The sequence below is a fragment of the Rhinopithecus roxellana genome, chromosome 10, assembly GCF_007565055.1.
Source record: "Rhinopithecus roxellana isolate Shanxi Qingling chromosome 10, ASM756505v1, whole genome shotgun sequence".
In the NCBI taxonomy this organism is placed as follows: Eukaryota; Metazoa; Chordata; class Mammalia; order Primates; family Cercopithecidae; genus Rhinopithecus; species Rhinopithecus roxellana.
In genome coordinates, this window is record NC_044558.1 from 83,168,387 (window position 1) to 83,187,215 (window position 18,829).

The 18,829-nt window shown below is 47.8% G+C and overlaps 1 protein-coding gene across 8 annotated transcripts in view; it reads left to right on the forward strand.

Annotated features, from left to right (window-relative positions):
• Window positions 1-219: 219 nt before the first annotated feature.
• Window positions 220-18,829, forward strand: part of CLIP1 (CAP-Gly domain containing linker protein 1) — a 156,839-nt gene continuing 138,229 nt past the window's right edge. For 7 of the 8 annotated variants that reach the window (XM_030938878.1, XM_030938879.1, XM_030938885.1 and 4 more), the window contains exon 1: window positions 235-367. The gene's annotated coding sequence lies outside the window, so the exon portion shown is untranslated. Of the gene's footprint in view, window positions 368-18,829 lie in introns of all 8 variants that reach the window. The other variant, XM_030938887.1, reaches the window with a different exon arrangement.

Genomic DNA, 18,829 nt, shown 5'->3' on the forward strand with positions numbered 1-18,829 from the left:
TGCTCCCCAAGTCGGGGCTCGGGAGGTTACGGGGGCGGACCGGCGGGCGCGCTGGGTCCAGGGTCCTCCCGGGGCGCGGTGGGCGCAGACAAAGAGGCGGAGGGGCGGCGCGGGGCCGGGCGCGGGCTGCAGGGCCGGTGCGGACTCGGGGGGCCGGGCCGGCCAGACGGGCGCGGCGGCGGAGCGCGGGGAGGAGCCGCGCGGCGTCTTCTCCTGGCGGCGCGCGCCCGCCCGGCCCCGCGGCGGCGGCGCGTCACGCTCTCCCCCGCCCCGAGCCGACGAGCCGGGAGGCGGGAGGCGGCGGCGGCGGCGGCTGCTGCTGCTGCTGCAGTGAGGCAGGTGGCGGCGACCCGCGGCGTCCGACGAGGTGAGCAGGAAGCGGCGCGGGCCCTCTCCCCTTCCCGGCACCCCCCCTCCCCTGCCCGCTTTCCAGCCCGCGGGGCCCGCCCAGGGTCGGGTCGGGGGTCGAAGCCCGGCGTCCGGGAGCGGGGCCGAGCCTTGCGCGCCGGAGCCGTCCGGAAGGGGACCGCGGGAGTCTCGGGTGGCCGGCGCCTGAGGCCGTGGGTCCCTGGGGGGCCCCTCCGGAGCTGGAAAAGTGGCGGCCCTGGCAGCGCCGAGCCGGGCCTTCGCTTCCTCCGCCCGCCTCAAGATGGAGCTTGGACTCCTTGCCCCTGCGCCGCCCCAGGCGCCGCTCTCTCCCAGGCGCCCCGCTCTCTCCCCTGGGCCCCGGGGCGGATGTGGGGTCGGCTGGACCCCAGGGAGGCCAAAGCCGGGCGGGACCTGTTGCCCCGGGCGCCGCGCCCGTCACCTGAGCATTCCTCAGGCCCTGGGTGCCCGGCGCCCGCTAGCCGGCATGGAGGGCACCCTGGACCGGCTTCCCCTGCTGCCCCGGCTTTTGTTTCGCTCCCAAGTGGGGCTGTGATTCTCGGAGACCGGGGAAGGCTGGAGGTGGCCAGATCGCTCTCGGGTTTCTGAAATCACACCGCTGTCCGGTAACCCGAACCTTCTGCCGCGGCAGGGGATTGGCGCGGAAGGCAGATGACACTTGTTCAGAGGTTATTTTACAAGCAGAACCTAGCGATTGCCCGAATTGGAAAGTCCTGCCTTTCAAAAATCGGATTTTGATTCGGGAGTGAATCCTGAATCTTGCTGTTTGTCCACTTCATGTGGCTTTTCCATCTGGCAGGAGCCGAGCGCCACCCCCTCCTCCCTACACAGCCCCACCTCTTTGGTATGAAGAAATTACACGTTGTCCGTCACCGGTTTAGATACCTGCTTTTAGCAAAACTTGGGCGCTAGTGAACTGTTTTTTAAAAAAGAGGGTGGAGAAGATTCTGTAATTGTGTGTGTGTGTGTGTGTGTGTGTGTGTGTGTGTGATTCAGCAGCCTGGCCTTCTTCCTCTTTTAGGACGGTGGCCCCTAGCAGCTTTGTAAGTATTAAGTACTGTGGCCACCGCTGTCATTAGGGTTATGATTCTGGCTGTTCTTATTATTTGATTTTTATCACTACTGTTACCGATGGTATCCACGAATCAGGAGAGTATCCCAGAGTCAGGAATGTGTTTATTTGATTTTTAGATTTAATGATAACCTTTAGCAAGTATCCCTAGGTATGTCGCTTCTCAGACTTGTAGCCTTTTTTTCTCTGTAAATTATAACAATGAACATTTATTGAAGGCATCTTGTGGCCAGGCCCTGGGAAAGTCTTTTATGTGTTTTATTTCATTTAATCAACCCCAACCCAGTGAGCGTGCTGTCGTCATGTGCATTTGGCGGGAGGGTGATAGAGAGAAAGGTCAAGTAATTTGACCAGGGTCATATAGCTAAGTGGTGGTGTATGACCCTATACTAATGAAATAACTAAGCACCTGAAGTCAGAATACCTTTAACCAGCGTGTGAACTCAGGTATTCTGACTTCAGGTGCTTAGTTATTTGATTAGTATAGGGAACCTATGGCAAAATGCAAGGCTAGTCTGTCTGTCCATCAACCAATCAGTCAATCAGTCAATGAGAGGGAGCCTCAATCTGTTGCCCCAGGCTGAGTGCAGTGGCCCGATCTCAGTTTACTGCAATCCCCGCCTCCCAGGTTCAAGTGATTCTTGTGCCTGAGACTCCTGAGTAACTAGGATTACAGGCACGCACCACCACGCCCAGCTAATTTTTGTATCTGCGGTAGAGATGAGGTTTCACCACATTACCCAGGCTGGTCTTGAACTCCTGGGCTCACGTGATCCACCGGCTTTGGGCTTCCGAAGTGCTAGGATTACAAGTGTGAACTATCGCACCTGGCCCCAAGGCTGGTCTTCATTAAAGCAAAGTTGAAGTGGGTAATTGGCCAAAGGCTTGTGCCCAATTTTTCAGGTTCAGAGAAAGCAGTTAAGTACATCTTCCCACTAGACCTAATTCAAAGGGGAAAACCGAAACTGGGTGGGACCCTGGGTAGGTATTTTGCCTGAAGATCAAGATTTTGCCCTTCCCTACTTTTTCAATCATTGTTTGAGCTTCACAGCTTGCGCTTGAGCATGACATAAGCTAATCTGGTTTCTGTCCTATTGAGGAGTTTAGAATCTGATGTCCTTTTTTTTTTTTTTGACATGGAGTTTCACTCTTGTTGCCTAGGCTGGAGTGCAATGGTGCGATCTCGGCTCACTGCAACCTCTGTCTTCTGGGTTCAGGTGATTCTCCTGCCTCAGCCTCCTGAGTAGCTGCCACTATGCCCGGCTAATTTTTTGTATTTTTGTAGTGGAGATGGAGTTTCACCATGTTGGCCAGGCTGATCTCACCTGACTTCAGGTGATCCACCTGCCTCAGCCTCCCAAAGTGCTGGGATTATAGGTGTGAGCCACTGCGCCTGGCCTGATGTCCTTATCTTAAAAATTTTTTTTTTACCTAGTGGCTAAAATTCAGTCTGTCACATCCCATGTGACTCATAAGGGGCGTGAACTAACTCAGTCATGTTTGATTCTTTTTTTTCTGAGATAGTGTCTTGCTCTGTCGCCCAGGCTGGAGTGCAGTGGTGCAATGTTGGCTCACTGCAAGCTCCGCCTCCCGGGTTCACACGGTTTTCCTGCCTCAGCCTCTCTAGTAGCTGGGACTACAGGCACCTGCTACCATGCCTGGCTAATTTTTTGCATTTTTAGTAGAGACAGGGTTTCATCCTGTTAGCCAGGATGGTCTCAATCTCCTGACCTCATGATCCGCCCACCTCGGCCTCCCAAAGTGCTGGGATTACAGGCGTGAACCACCGCGCCTAGCCTATTCTTTTTTTTTTTTTTTTTTTTTTTTTTTTTTTTTTTTTTTTTTTGAGACGGAGTCTCGCTCTGTCGCCCAGGCTGGAGTGCAGTGGCCGGATCTCAGCTCACTGCAAGCTCCGCCTCCCGGGTTCACGCCATTCTCCTGCCTCAGCCTCCCGAGTAGCTGGGACTACAGGCGCCACCACCTCGCCCGGCTAGTTTTTTGTATTTTTTTAGTAGAGACGGGGTTTCACCATGTTAGCCAGGATGGTCTCGAACTCCTGACCTCGTGATCCGCCCGTCTCGGCCTCCCAAAGTGCTGGGATTACAGGCTTGAGCCACCGCGCCCGGCCTTTTTTTTTTTTTTTTTTTGAGACCGAGTCTTGCTCTGTGGCCCGGGCTGGAGTGCAGTGGCCGGATCTCAGCTCACTGCAAGCTCCGCCTCGCGGGTTCACGCCATTCTCCTGCCTCAGCCTCCCGAGTAGCTGGGACTACAGGTGCCTGCCACCTCGCCCGGCTAGTTTTTTGTATATATTTTTTTTTTTCAGTAGAGACGGGGTTTCACCATATTAGCCAGGATGGTCTCGATCTCCTGACCTGGTGATCTGCCTGCCTCGGCCTCCCAAAGTGCTGGGATTACAGGCTTGAGCCACCGTGCCCGGCCTCTTTTTTTTTTATTTTTTTTTATTTTTGAGACAAAATCTTGCTCTGTCGCCCAGGCTGGAGTGCAGTGGTGCGACCTTGGCTCACTGCAACCTCTGCTTCCCAGGCTCAAGCAGTTCTCCTGCCTCAGCCTCCCGAGTAGCTGGGATTACAGGTGCACACCATGGCACTGGGCTAATTTTTGTATTTTTAGCAGAGTCAGGGTTTCACCATTTTGGCCAGGCTGGTCTCAAACTCCTGACCTCAAGTGATCCGCCAGCCTCAGCCTCCCAAAGTGCTGGGATTACAAGCATGAGCCACCGTGCCCGGCTGATTCTTGCTTTTTAAGTGCTGTCTGCTGGGATTCGAAAGCCAGTGGATGGTAAAAGATGAGTTGATTCTCTTATGGCCCATACAAAGGTAGGCACCTTTGAATCTGTCACATACTGGGCACCTGGTGTTCTTCATTCGTACTTACAGGTGGATTTCTGGTCTTCCTTGAATAGATATACCAAGGCCAGGGTCTTCATGTTATGGGACCCTTGCAGAATTCTGCGGAGTTCCATGTGCTCAGCAAATGTTTCTTTCTTTTTTTTTTCTTAATTAAGTTTTTGTTGTTGTTGTTGTTGTTGTTGTTTTTTGAGACAGAGTCTCACTCTGTTGCCCAGGCTGGAGTGCAGTGGTGCAATTTTGGCTCACTGCAACCTCTGCCTCCTGGGTTCAAGTGATTCTCCCACCTCAGCCTCCCAAGTAACTGGGACAACAGGAATCTGCCACCATGCCTGGCTAATGTTTGTATTTTTAGTAGAGCTGGAGTTTCACCATGTTGACCAGGCTGGTCTCAAACTCTTGACTTCAAGTGATCCACCTGCTTTGGCCTCCCAAAGTGTTGGCATTACAGGTGTGAGCCCCCACGCCCATCTGTTTCTTAGTTAATTGAAAATACAAGGTTCCTAAAGGTCAGGATTGATTTTATAGCAGTCAAACCAAAGGAAAAAAACAGAAGGTAGTATAGTAGAGTCACAGGAAGAGGGTTTAATATTTGTTAACATTACAAGAGAATTTTGTCTACATATTGTTAACTAAATTGAGACTTTCACTTTGTATGACTTTCCACTATCCAAATAATCAACTCCTTTTTTTTTTTTTTTTTTTTTTTTTTTGAGACGGAGTCTCGCTCTGCCGCCCAGGCTGGAGTGCAGTGGCCGGATCTCAGCTCACTGCAAGCTCCGCCTCCCGGGTTCACGCCATTCTCCTGCCTCAGCCTCCCGAGTAGCTGGGACTACAGGTGCCCGCCAGGTCGCCCGGCTAGTTTTTTGTATTTTTAGTAGAGACGGGGTTTCACCATGTTAGCCAGGATGGTCTCGATCTCCTGACCTCGTGATCCGCCCGTCTCGGCCTCCCAAAGTGCTGGGGTTACAGGCTTGAGCCACCGCGCCCGGCAACTTCTTTCTTCTCTAAGTGAGAGGTCAAATGTGTTTTTCTCTGATATGAAGAGTAGTCAATGTTGATTAGTCATAGCAAGCCTGTAGTTCTCCTTTGCAGTATTTTTTTTTTTTTTTTGGACACAGGGTCTCGCTCTGTCACCCAGGCTGGAGTGCAGTGGCATAATCATAGTTCACTACAGCCTTGAACTCCTGGGCTCAAGCAGTCCTCCCGCTTCAGCCTCCTGAGTAACTAGGACTACAGGTATGTGCTATCATGCCTGGCTAATTAAAAAAATTTTTTTTCCTGTAGAGATGAGGTATTGCTATATTTCCCAGGCTGATTTTAAACTCCTAGGCTCAAACAATCCTCCTAACTTGGCCTCCCAAAGTGCTGGGATTACAGGCATGAGCCACTATGCCCAGCCCCACTATCCAAATAATCAACTTCTTTCCTCTTCTTGTACAAATGAGATGGAAGGTCAAGTGTGTTTTTCTTTGATATGAAGAGTAGACAGTGTTGTTTATTATGGCAAATCTGTAGTTCTCATTTGCAGTATTTTTGAACTGTGACAGCATCACTAAAGGCAGCTTGTCAGGCTATGATGTACCTATCTGTGGGCTGTAATTAGATCTTATTTGGTATTCATGCAACAAATATTTATTGAGCATGTACTGTGTGCCAGGTGCTGTTCTAGATGCTGGTGATACAACAGTGAATAAAAGAAATTCCTATTCTCTTGGAACTTCCCTTCAAGTAGGGAAGGCAGACGAGAAACAAAAAGTGAATTTATTGTATGTTAGGTGACACATGGCAAAGAAAAAACAATCAGAGAAGGGAAAGTATAAAGTAGTGGGGATAAGAGTTAGAAGAATGGAAATTTTTCATAGGGCAGCAAGAGAAGACCTAGCTGAGAATGTGACTTTTGAGTAGAGACTGAAAGGAAGTGAGGGAATGTAAAGCCCAGAGAGGAAAACATCCTAGGGGGAAGGAAGGAGGAGGGAGGACATCGAAGACTTTCTAGGCTGTGGTCCTTAAAATATGTATTTGTTGAAATATGTAAAAATACACAGAATAATTTGCCCAGGTGCAGTGGCTCACACCTTTAATCCCAGCACTTTGGGAGGCCTAGGTGGGTGGATCACGAGGTCAGGAGATCGAGACCATCCTGGCTAACACGATGAAACCCTGTCTCTACTAAAAGTACAAAAAATTAGCCGGGTGTGGTGGTGGATGCCTGTAGTCCCAGCTACTCGGGAGGCTGAGGCAGGAGAATGGTGTGAACCCGGGAAGTGGAGCTTGCAGTGAGCCGAGATCATGCCACTGCACTCCAGCCTGGGTGGCAGAGTGAGACTCCATCTCAAAACAAAAACAAAAACCGAATAATTTTATGCCTTTTTTAAAAATTGATTTTATTTTTTAGAGACAGGGTCTTACTGTGTCACCAAGCTGGAGTGCAGTGGCACAATTATCACTCACTGTAGCCTTGGACTCCTGGGCTCAAGCCATCTTCCTGCCTCAGCCTCCCAAGTAGCTAGGACTACAGTACGATGGAGCAATCTCAGCTAACTGCAACCTCCTCCTCCCAGGTTCAAGTGATTATCCTGCCTCAGCATCCCAAGTAGCTGGGATTACAGGCGCATGCCACCACATCTGGCTAATTTTTTTTTTTTTTTTTTTTGAGACGGAGTCTTGCTCTGTCGCCCGGGCTGGAGTGCAGTGGCCGGATCTCAGCTCACTGCAAGCTCCGCCTCCCGGGTTTACGCCATTCTCCTGCCTCAGCCTCCCGAGTAGCTGGGACTACAGGCGCCTGCCACCTCGCCCGGCTAGTTTTTTGTATTTTTTTTTTTTTTAGTTGAGACGGGGTTTCACCGTGTTAGCCAGGATGGTCTCGATCTCCTGACCTCGTGATCCGCCCGTCTCGGCCTCCCAAAGTGCTGGGATTACAGGCTTGAGCCACCGCGCCCAGCCCTGGCTAATTTTTGTATTTTTAGTAGAGAGGGGGTTTCACCATGTTGGCCAGACTGGTCTCGAACTCCTGAGCTCAGGTGATCCACCTGCCTCGGCCTCCCAAACTGCTGGGATTACAGGCGTGAGCCACCGCCCTGCCCAGCAAATTTTTTTTTCTGAACTCTTGGCCTCAAGAGATCCTCCCACCCAGAGTGTTGGGATTACCAGTGTGATCCACTGCACTCGGGCACCGTGTTATTGTTATAATTATTTTTTGAGATGGAGTTTCGCTTTTGTCACCCAGGCTGGAGTGCAATGGTATGATCTCTGCTTACTGCAACCTCTGCCTCCTGGGTTCAAGCAATTCTCCTGCCTCAGCCTCCCAAGTAGCTGGGATTACAGGCATATACCACCACACCTGGCTAGTTTTATATTTTTAGTAGAGATGGGGTTTCACTGTGTTTGTCAGGCTGGTCTTGAACTCCTGACCTAAGGTGGTCTACCCACTGCAGCCTCCCAGAGTGCTGGCATTACAGGTGTGAGCCACTGCTCCCAGCAACCATGTTATTTTTAATTAATTAATTTTTTGAGAAGGGGTCTTGTTATATTGCCCAGGATAGACTCAAATTCCTGAGCTTAAGTGATCCTCCCATCTCAGCCTCCCCAGTAGCTGGGACTGTAGGACTGTAGGCTTTTACTACTGTGATGACTATGTCATCTTATTAATGATTTTTTTTTTTTTTTTTTTTTTTGAGACAGAGTCTTGCTCTGTCTCCCAGGCTGGAGTGCAGTGGCACGATCTCGACTCACTGCAAACTCCACCTCCCGTGTTCACGCCATTCTCCTGCCTCAGCCTCCTGAGTAGCTGGGATTACAGGTGCCTGCCACCACGCCTGGCTAATTTTTTTGTATTTTTAGTAGAGATGGGGTTTCATCGTGTTAGCCAGGATGGTCTCGATCTCCTAACCTTGTGATTCACCCGCCTCAGCCTCCCAAAGTGCTGGGATTACAGGCAAGAGCCACCGTGCCCGGCCTATTAATGATTTTGATGAAGATAAAGATATGGGGGAAAATGAGGCTCAAAAGAATTTCCCTACTTTGCCTAAAAGTCCACACAGCTAGTGAATAGAAATTGAGCCCAGTTCAGGTTATTTTAAGTGATGTATAGAATACCTTGGCAATGACACAAAGGCCAGCCCAGTACTTGATGTTCAGATGTGCTATTGAGTGTATACTTTCCTATTTGTATCCATCTATTCAGGACTATTCAAAACTTTTTTTTTTTTTTTTAATGAGGCGGAGTCTTGCTCTGTCACCCAGGCTGGAGTGCAGTGGCACGATCTCAGCTCACTGCTAGCTCCACCTCCCGGGTTCATGCCATTTTCCTGCCTCAGCCTCCCACGTAGCTGGGCTCGGGCTGGAGTGCAGTGGCCGGATCTCAGCTCACTGCAAGCTCCGCCTCCCGGGTTCCCACCATTCTCCTGCCTCAGCCTCCCGAGTAGCTGGGACTACAGGCGCCCGCCACCTCGCCCGGCTAGTTTTTTTTTTTTTTTTTTTTGTATTTTTAGTAGAGATGGGGTTTCACCGTGTTAGCCAGGATGGTCTCGATCTCCTGACCTCGTGATCCGCCCGTCTCGGCCTCCCAAAGTGCTGGGATTACAGGCTTGAGCCACCGCGCCCGGCCAATTTTTTGTATTTTTAGTAGAGATGGGGTTTCACTGTGTTAGCCAGGATGCTCTCAATCTCCTGACCTCGTGATCTGCCCATCTTGGCTCCCCAGAGTGCTGGGATTACAGGCGTGAGCCACCGCGCCTGGCTTTTTTTTTTTTTTTTTTTTTTTTTTTTTTTGAGACGGCGTCTCGCTCCATCACCCAGGCTGGAAAGCAGTAGCACTATCTTGGCTCACTGCAACCTCCGCCTCCCAGCTTCAGGCGATTCTCTGCCTCAGCCTCCTGAGTAGCTGGGATTACAAGTGCCTGTCACCACGCCCAGATAATTTTTGTATTTTTTAATAGAGACAGGGTTTCACCATCTTTGCCAGGCTGGTCTTGAACTCCTGACCTCATGATCCAGCCGCCTTGGCCTGCCAAAGTGCTGGGATTACAAGCGTGAGCCACCACGCCCCGCCCAGGATCTTTGCTTAACTTTGGGAGGCCTGATAACTTGATATTGGCATATGTAGCTTTTTCCTGGAATTGCGCACTTTTTAGCAAAGCCATCCTTTTTAGTTTTAAAGTTTTATGGTTCAAAATCTGTGGGTTTTTTATGTTTGTTGGTTTTTTCAGTAGAAACACGGTTTCATGCCGGGCGCGGTGGCTCATGCCTGTAATCCCAGCACTTTGGGAGGCCAAGGTGGGTGGATCACCTGAGGTCGGGAGTTTGAGACCAGCCTGACCAATATGGAAAAACCCCATCTCTACTAAAAATACAAAAAAATTAGCCAGGCGTGGTGGCACATGCCTGTAATCCCAGCTACTAGGGAGGCTGAGGCAGGAGAATCGCTTGAATCCAGGAGGCGGAGGTTGCGGTGAGCCGAGATCACGCCATCGCACTCCAGCCTGGGCAACAAGAACGAAACTCCGTCTCAAAAAAAAAAAAAAAAAGAAAAGAGACATGGTTTCACCATTTTGGCCAGGCTGGTCTCGAGCTCCTCACCTCAGGTGATCCACCCATGTTGGCCTTCCAGAGTGCTGGGATTACAGGTGTGAGCCACCGTGCCCAACCAAAATCTATGTTTAATAGAAAACTTTAGTTAAGTCTTTTCAATTTTAATTGGAAAGCAGTGTCAATTGTTAGTATTTGCCTAGATACAAGTTTTTAGATAGCTGTTTAGGGAGGCTTTAAACTATTAACAACGTCATATTTTTTAAAAAAATTATTTATTATTATTTTTTGAGACAGAGCCTCGCTGTCACCCAGGCTGGAGTGTACTGGTGTGATCTTGGCTCACTGCAACCTCCGCTTCCTGGGTTCAAATGATTCTCATGCCCCCAGAGTCCTGAGTCGCTGGGATTATAGGCATATGCCACCTCGCCTAGCTAATTTTTTAGTATTTTTAATATACATAGTGTGTTTCCCATATAGGCAGAACTCAAAGAATCCGTATGCTTTAAGTTGGCATTTGAGTTACAATGCACTCTTAAGGGAAACCCTAATGACCGATGGTACTGTACAAGAATTTTGGGCCAGGCGTGGTGGCTCATGCCTGTAATCCCAGCACTTTGGGAGGCCGAGGTGGGCGGATCACGAGGTCAAGAGATCAAGACCATCCTGGCCAACATGGTGAAGCCCCGTCTCTATTAAAAATATGAAAAATTAGCCAGGCATGGTGATGGACGCCTGTAATCCCACCTACTTGGGAGGCTGAGGCAGGAGAATTGCTTGAACCTGGGAGGTGAAGGTTGCAGTGAACTGAGATCACGCCATTGTACTCCAGCCTGGGCAAAAAGATCTAAACTCCATCTCAAAAAAAATAAAAACCCAAAAAACGAAACAGTTTTTTGGCCAGGTGTAGTGGCTCATGTCTGTACTCCCAGCCCTTTGGGAGACTAAGGCAGGAGGATCACTTGAGTCCAGGAGTTTGAGACTAGCCTGGGCAACACATTGAGACCCCTGTCTCTACAAAACCTTAAAAAAATTGGCTGAGTGTGACGGTACGTGCCTGTAGTTCCTCCTACTTGGGAGGCTGAGACAGGAGGATCTCTTGAACCCAGAAGATCTGATCCCAGGAGGCTGCAGTGAGCTGTATTCATACCACTGCACTCCAAGCTGGGCAATAGAGTGAGACCCTGTCTCAAAACAAAAACAAAAACCCCAAAAACCAAACCACTGCGCTCCAAGCTGGGCAATAGAGTGAGACCCTGTCTCAAAAAAAAAAAAAACCCAAAAACCAAAGTACACATATTAAAGTGCACTATTCAATCTAAATTAAAAAATAAAAATAATTTCAAAGAAGAGCGACCTCTTCAGGTTTCAATCAAGGGAACAGAGGGAGGCCTTTTTTTTTGTTGCTTGTAGGTTGTCAGACTGTAATTAGCCAACCTTGAATTTGGCTAGGACATCTGGGGTAATATCCTGGCCCTGGCACCAAGTACCAAGGAATCTTGGCCACAATTAGTAAAGAGCTTTTTTTTTTTTTTTTTTTTTTTTTTGTAAATCTCCATCTGCCACTTCCAGAAGGACAGATTCCACTAGCACTAACTCCATGGATGGGTCTACTTTTTTTTTTTTTTTTTTTTTTTTTTTTGTGACGGAGTCTCGCTCTGCCGCCCAGGCTGGAGTGCAGTGGCCCGATCTCAGCTCACTGCAAGCTCCGCCTCCTGGGTTTACGCCATTCTCCTGCCTCAGCCTCCCGAGTAGCTGGGACTACAGGCGCCCGCCACCTCGCCCGGCTAGTTTGTTTTTTTGTATTTTTTAGTAGAGACGGGGTTTCACCATGTTAGCCAGGATGGTCTCGATCTCCTGACCTCGTGATCCGCCCGTCTCGGCCTCCCAAAGTGCTGGGATTACAGGCTTGAGCCACCGCGCCCGGCTGGGTCTACTTTTTAATTGTTTATTGTGGTTCAGCAGCAAAATCTTAAAAGTATGGTTTTCAAAAATCTTTGAAAAGAGGAAGTAGTCCTATTACAGAATCCCTATTGGGAACCCTCCCTGGTGTCTCTTACCCCGGGGAAGTGTATTCTCCTCTACCTCTTTGCAAGAATGCTAATGAGACTACAGGCAGACATTTTGCGGCCCTAATGTTTTCTATAAGCATAAGCTCTAGAATACTTCCGACTTGAATTAAGTAGTTTGGTGTTTGTTTGCTCCTTTGCTTGCTTCTGTCTAAGTATGGCTTGGATAGATCCCAGTTTAACTCTGCCCCTTTTTAACACTTGAAATTGCTGAGTCCTTGATTTATAATATCTTCTCCGAAGTTAAGGGCCAGAAGAAGAGCCAGATGTTCATGATGTGCAAATCATCCAGAATTTGCGTTTGATGTATAAAGGGAAGGCAATATAATGAGTCTTTTATTTTTTTTCCGTGATTCTAAAAATCTCTTCTTTTACTCAAGTATTGCAGTGAAATATTTGGCATATTTCCCCCCTCTTCTCAGGAAAGATAAGAGTCACTAGGGATGTTTTCCTGAAAATCTTTTTTTTTTTTTTTTTTTTGAGATGGAGTCTCACTCTGTCGCCCAGGCTGGAGTGCAGTGGCCGGATCTCAGCTCACTGCAAGCTCCGCCTCCTAGGTTTACGCATTCTGCTGCCTCAGCCTCCTGAGTAGCTGTGACTACAGGCCCCCGCCACCTCGCCTGGCTAGTTTTTTTGTATTTTTTAAGTAGAGTCGGGGTTTCACCGTGTTAGCCAGGACGGTCTCGATCTCCTGACCTCGTGATCTGCCTGTCTCGGCCTCCGAAAGTGTTGGGATTACAGGCTTGAGCCATGGCGCCTGGCCCTGAAAATCTTTTAATCAAGTCCTTTGACCTCTTGCATCCTCTCTAGCTGATCTACCCCGTATAATGACTTATTAAGACATTGTGTTCTAATACCTTAAAGCAGGAAGGAACCTATTTAGACTTTTCCTTTCTAGATTGTAGAATAAATAAACTTTATAAGCAGGGGGATTTTTTTATAGCCTAAGTGAAAGAAAACTTATTTCCTGGGTTTCTGAAAAGTGGGTGTCTTTATTACATGAAACCGTATTACTAGTTTCTGTTGAAAGGGATACGTAGCTTGCTTAGGTTGTCATCTTGAGAATCTAGTATTAGAGTCAAGTTTAGATTTTAGAAAATATTTTCCAGGCCGGGCGTGGTGGCTCAAGCCTGTAATCCCAGCACTTTGGGAGGCCGAGACGGGCGGATCACGAGGTCAGGAGATCGAGACCATCCTGGCTAACACGGTGAAACCCCGTCTCTACTAAAAAATACAAAAAACTAGCTGGGCGAGGTGGCGGGCGCCTGTAGTCCCAGCTACTCGGGAGGCTGAGGCAGGAGAATGGCATGAACCCGGGAGGTGGAGCTTGCAGTGAGCTGAGATCCGTCCACTGCACTCCAGCCTGGGTGACAGAGCAAAACTCCGTCTCAAAAAAAAAAAAAAAGAAAAGAAAATATTTTCCAGTGAAGTTTTTTTTAGGGTCTCAGGTTTATTTTTTCTTTGTATATTAGTTTTAAGATGGGCGTTACATTTTAGTAACATGTTCTCTTAAAATATATGTGTTAATTGTATAAATTATAAAATTTGCATAGATACAAAAACACAGAAAAAAGAAATTATCCATGATGCTACTGCCCAGAGGAATCTTTTTCATATTTTAGAGTATGTCCTTTCAGTCTTTTTTTTTTTTTTTTTTTTTAAGAGACGGAGTCTCACTCTGTCACCCAGGCTGGAGTGCAGTGACATGATCTTGACTCACTGCAACCTCCACGTCCCGGGTTCAAATGATTCTCCTGCCTCAGCCTCTTGAGTAGCTGGGATTACAAGCGCGTGCTACCACACCTGTCTAATGTTGGTATTTTTAGTAGAGACGGGGTTTTGCCATGTTGGCCAGACTGGTCTCAAACTCATGACCTCATGAGATCTGCCCACCTCAGCCTTCCAAAGTGCTGGGATTACAGGGGTGAGCCACCATGCCTGGCCTCAGTCTTATAAAAAAATTTTTGACCAGGTGCAGTGGCTCACTCCTGTAATCCCAGCACTTTGGGAGGCTGAAGAGGGTGGATCCCATGAGCTCAGGAGTTTGAGCTCAGGGCAACATGGCAAAACTCCGTCTCTACAAAAACAAAAGTTAGCTAGCGATAGTGGTGTGTACCTGTGGTCTCAGCTACTCAGGAGGCTGAGGTGGGAGGGTTCCTTGAGCCCAGCAGGTTGAGGCTGCAGTAAGCCATGATTGTGCCATTGCACTCCAGCTGGGGTGTCAGAGTGAGACCCTATCTCTTAAAAAAAATAAAAAAAAAGAAGAAGAAAATAACTGGTTGTAGATAGTAAGTAGGAAAACTGCTAAGTATGCCAGTTTTTAAAGAAATAACAGCTTTATTGAGATATAATTCATATGCCATACAGTTTACCAACTTAAAGTATACAATTCAGTGGTTTTTAGTATATTCACAGTTATGCACCCATCACCATTATGAGTTTTATTATATTTTCATTTTTTTCCTTTTCTCCCAGTTGGAAAAGTAAGTTTTAGTATATTTTCGTCATCCCCAGAGGAAACCATGTATCCATTAGCAGTCACTCCTTATTCCTCCCAACTTTCCCAGCCCTAGGCAGGAGGCCAGGAGTTTGATGCCAGCCTGGGCAACATGGTAAATCTACTCTCGCCTCTACAGATTTGTTTATTCTGTACATTTCGTATAAAGGGAATTATACATTATGACTGGCTTCCTTCACTTAACATAGCATTTTCAAGGTTCCTCCATGTTGTGGCATGCATCTGCCCTTGATTCCTTTTTATGGTTGAGTAATATTCTGTTGTGTGGATACACCCCAAAACCACTTTGTGCGTTGTCATCACTTGATGAACCTTTGGATTGTTTCCACTTTTTTTTTTTTTTTTTTTTTTGAGACGGAGTCCCGCTCTGTCACCCAGGCTGGAGTGCAGTGGCCGGATCTCAGCTCACTGCAAGCTCCGCCTCCTAGGTTCACGCCATTCTCCTGCCTCAGCCTCCCAAGTAGCTGGGACTACAGGCGCCCACCACCTCTCCCGGCTAATTTTTTTGTATTTTTTAGTAGAGACGGGGTTTCACCGTGTTAGCCAGGATGATCTCGATCTCCTGATCTCGTGATCCGCCCGTCTCGGCCTCCCAAAGTGCTGGGATTACAGGTTTTTTTTTTTTTTTTTTTTTGAGATGGAGTCTTGCTCTGTTGCCCAGGCTGGAGTGCAGTGGCACGATCTTGGCTCACTGCAAGCTCTGCCTCCTGGGTTCACGCCATTCTCCTGCCTCCGCCTCCTGAGTAGCTGGGACTACAGGCGCCTGCCACCACGTCTGGCTAATTTTTCTATTTTTAGTAGAGATGGGGTTTCACCGTGTTAGCCCGGTGATCTCAATCTCCTGACCTTGTGATCCACATGCCTCAGCCTCCCAAAGTGCTGGTATTACAGGTGTGAGCCCCTGTGCCTGGCTCTTGTGTATAATTTTTTGTGTAGACATATGCTTGCTTTTATGTTGGGCCTATACCTAAGAGTATTTTAGAATTGCTGGGTCATATGCGAACTCTACCTTTTGAGGCATTGCAATACTGTTTTTCCAACTGGTTGTACCACCAGCAATCAATGAGGTTCACCTTGTCCAAATCCTCACCAGCATTTCTATGTCTTTTTGATTATCGTAATCCTAGTGAATGCATAGTGTGGTATCTCATCGTGATTTTGATTTGTATTTACCTGGTGGCTAGTAATATTGAACATCCTTTCATGTGCTTTTTGGCCATTCGTATAGCTTCTTTGGAGAAACAAACCTGTTATCTTTTTTTTTTTTTTTTTTTACCTTCAAAATAGTATAAGGCTGGGCGCAGTGGCTCACACCTGTAATCCCAGCACTTTGGGAGGCTGAGGTGGGCAGATCACTTGAGGTCAGGAGTTCGAGACCAGTCTGGCCAACATGGCGAAACCCTGTCTCTGCTAAAAATACAAAAGTTAGCTGGGTGTGGTGACACGTGCCTGTAATCCCAGCTACTCAGGAGGCTGAGCCAGGAGAATCTCCTGAACCTGGGAGGCAGAGGTTGTGGTGAGCCAAGATCACGCCACTGCACTCCAGCCTGGGTGACAGAGCGAGGTTCCATCTAAAAAAAAAAAGAAAAAAAGTGTGTGTGTGTGTGTGTGTGTACATACATAAATAAAAATAAATATAACTTTACAAAAGCAAAGTATAGAACAATGGTATGTTACCATTTGGAATGAAAATGGTATACAAAAGAATGCTTTATCTTTTAGTTTCTATATTTAGCAGATATTTATGAAGCATCTTCTGTAGGGAGGTACTGGCCCAGACATTGGGGAACTTGAGTAAAACAGGCGTGTGTCCTGCTTCTCGAGGAAACTAGCTGTTAATGGAATGCAGATTAAGAGCAAGAAATCAGGCTGGGTGCAGTGACTCACACCTGTAATCCCAGCACTTTGGGAGGCCAAGGCAGGTGGATCACTTGAGGCCAGGAGTTCGAGACTAGCCTAGCCAACATAGCAAAACCCCATCTCTATTAAAAATACAAAAGATTAGCCAGGCATGGTGGTGCACATCTGTAATCTCAGCTACTTGGAAGGCTGAGGCAGGAGAATCACTTGAACCTGGGAGGTGGAGGTTGCAGTGAGCCAAGATCACACCAAGATTGCACTCCAGCCTGGGTGACTGAGATTCTTTCTCAAAAAAAAAAATTTGGTTCGGTTTCTTTTGGAAGATGGTACAGATTTCTTAACTTTCTGGAGTTCAGTTTTCTTACCTATAAATTGGGGAGAATAGCTGCTTCATATAGTTGTTGTGAAGATTAAGTGAATTTATTTGTGTAAAACTCAGTAAATGTTACAATTCTTCCCTGTAATCCCGGTGTCTTTCTGATCTCTTCAACCCCTCAATTTTATCCTTTTATTTCAATCAGAATGGGGGAAACACTTTTATTGGCATAGGAAATTAAAACCTTTTTTTCTTTTTTTTTTTGAGACTGAGTCTTGGTCTGTCGCCCAGGCTGGAGTGCAGTGGCGCAATCTCGGCTCACTGCACGCTCCGCCTCCCGGGTTCACGCCATTCCCCTGCCTCAGCCTCCGGAGTAGCTGGGACTACAGGCGCCCACCACCATGCCCAGCTAAATTTTTGTATTTTTAGTAGAGACAGGGTTTCACTGTATTAGCCAGGGTGGTCTCAATCTCCTGACCTCGTGATCCACCCGCCTTGGCCTCCCAAAGTGCTGGGATTATAGGCGTGAGCCACCACATCTAGTCTTAAAACCTTTCCTTACACCATTTTAGAAAGTGAATTTGAAATGGCCCAGCGCAGTGGTTCATGCGGTGACTGAGGCAGTAGATTCGCTTGAACCAGGGAGGCAGAGGTTGTAGTGAACCTAGATCGCACCATTGCACTCCAGCCTGGTGACACAGTGAGACTCTGTCAGAAAAAAAGAAAGAAAGAAAGTGAATTTGAGTAAGAGTGTCTTGCAATTATTGAAGGGAACGTTTTTATTTTTTTTTGAGACGGAATTTTGCTCTTATTGCCTAGGCTGTAGTGCAATGGTGGGACCTCGGCTCGCTGCAACCTCTACCTGCGGGGTTCAAGCGATTCTGCTGCCTCAGCCTCCAGAGTAGCTGGGATTACAGGTGCCTGCCACCACACCTGGATAATTGTTTGCATTTTTAGTAGAGACAGGGTTTCACCATGTTGGCCAGGTTGAACTCCTGACCTCAGGTGGTCCACCTACCTCAGCCTCCCAAAGTGCTGGGATTACAGGAGTGAGCCACTATACCAGGCCACTTTTTTTTTTTTTTTTTTTTTTTTTGAGATGGAGTCTTACTCTGTTGCCCGGACCGGAGTGCAGTGGCACAATTTCAGCTCATTGCAACCTCCACCTTCTGGGTTCAAGCGATTCTCCTGCCTCAGCCTCTTGAGTAGCTGGGATTACAGGCGCCCACCTATGCCCAGCTAATTTTTTGTATTTTTATTTTATTTTATTTTACTTTTGAGACAGAGTTAGTTTCACTCTTGTTACCCAGGCCGGAGTGCAATAGTGTGTTCTCGGCTCACCACAGCCTCCGACTCCCGGGTTCAAGCAATTCTCCTGCCTTAGCCTCACAAGTAGCTGGGATGACAAGCATGTGCCACCACGCCTGGCTAATTTTGTATTTTTAGTAGAGACGGGGTTTCACCATGTCGGCCAGGCTGGTCTCTTCCTGACCTCAAGTGATCTGGGTGGCCTTAGCCTCCCAGAGTGCTGAGATTACAGGTGTGAGGCATCGCACCTGGCCTAGAACTTTGAATTTGTGAGGATTTAAACATTCTGCACGGAAAAGCAACTCATGCTTTCCACGTCTAGTTGTGCCCTGCCACATTTAAGGCCATTTTGTGTGTCAGTTTTATTTTCCACAGTTAAAGATGGGGTTTTTCTTTTGGAAGGTCTGATAGAACTGCTGTGTGTCTGTATAGAAGTTTACTTAAACAGGTGAAAAATAACAAACACTGAAGTTAGGTTTTAAAATCCAAATGTGGTCGGGTGTGGTGGCCCACACCTGTAATCTCAGCACTTTGGGAGGCTGAGGCGGGTAGATCACTAGAGGTCAGGAGTTCAAGACCAGTCTGGCCAACATGGCAAAAGCCTGTCTCTACTAAAAATGCAAAAATTAGCTGGGGATGGTGGCGGGCACCTGTAATCCCAGCTGCTCGTGAGGCAGGAGAATCGCTTGAACCCGGGAGGCAGAGGTCGCAGTGAGCTGAGATTGAGCCACTGCACTCTAGCCTGGGCAACAGAGTGAGACTCTGTCTTGGAAAAAAATAAAAAATAAAATAAAAAAATCCAAATGAAACCAATTCCTAGTTTCCACTTACAGCATCTAAGGTGGTTGTACAGAAACTGTCTTATGGATTTGTGAGTAAATTTAGTAGACTGCTTCTCTTGAA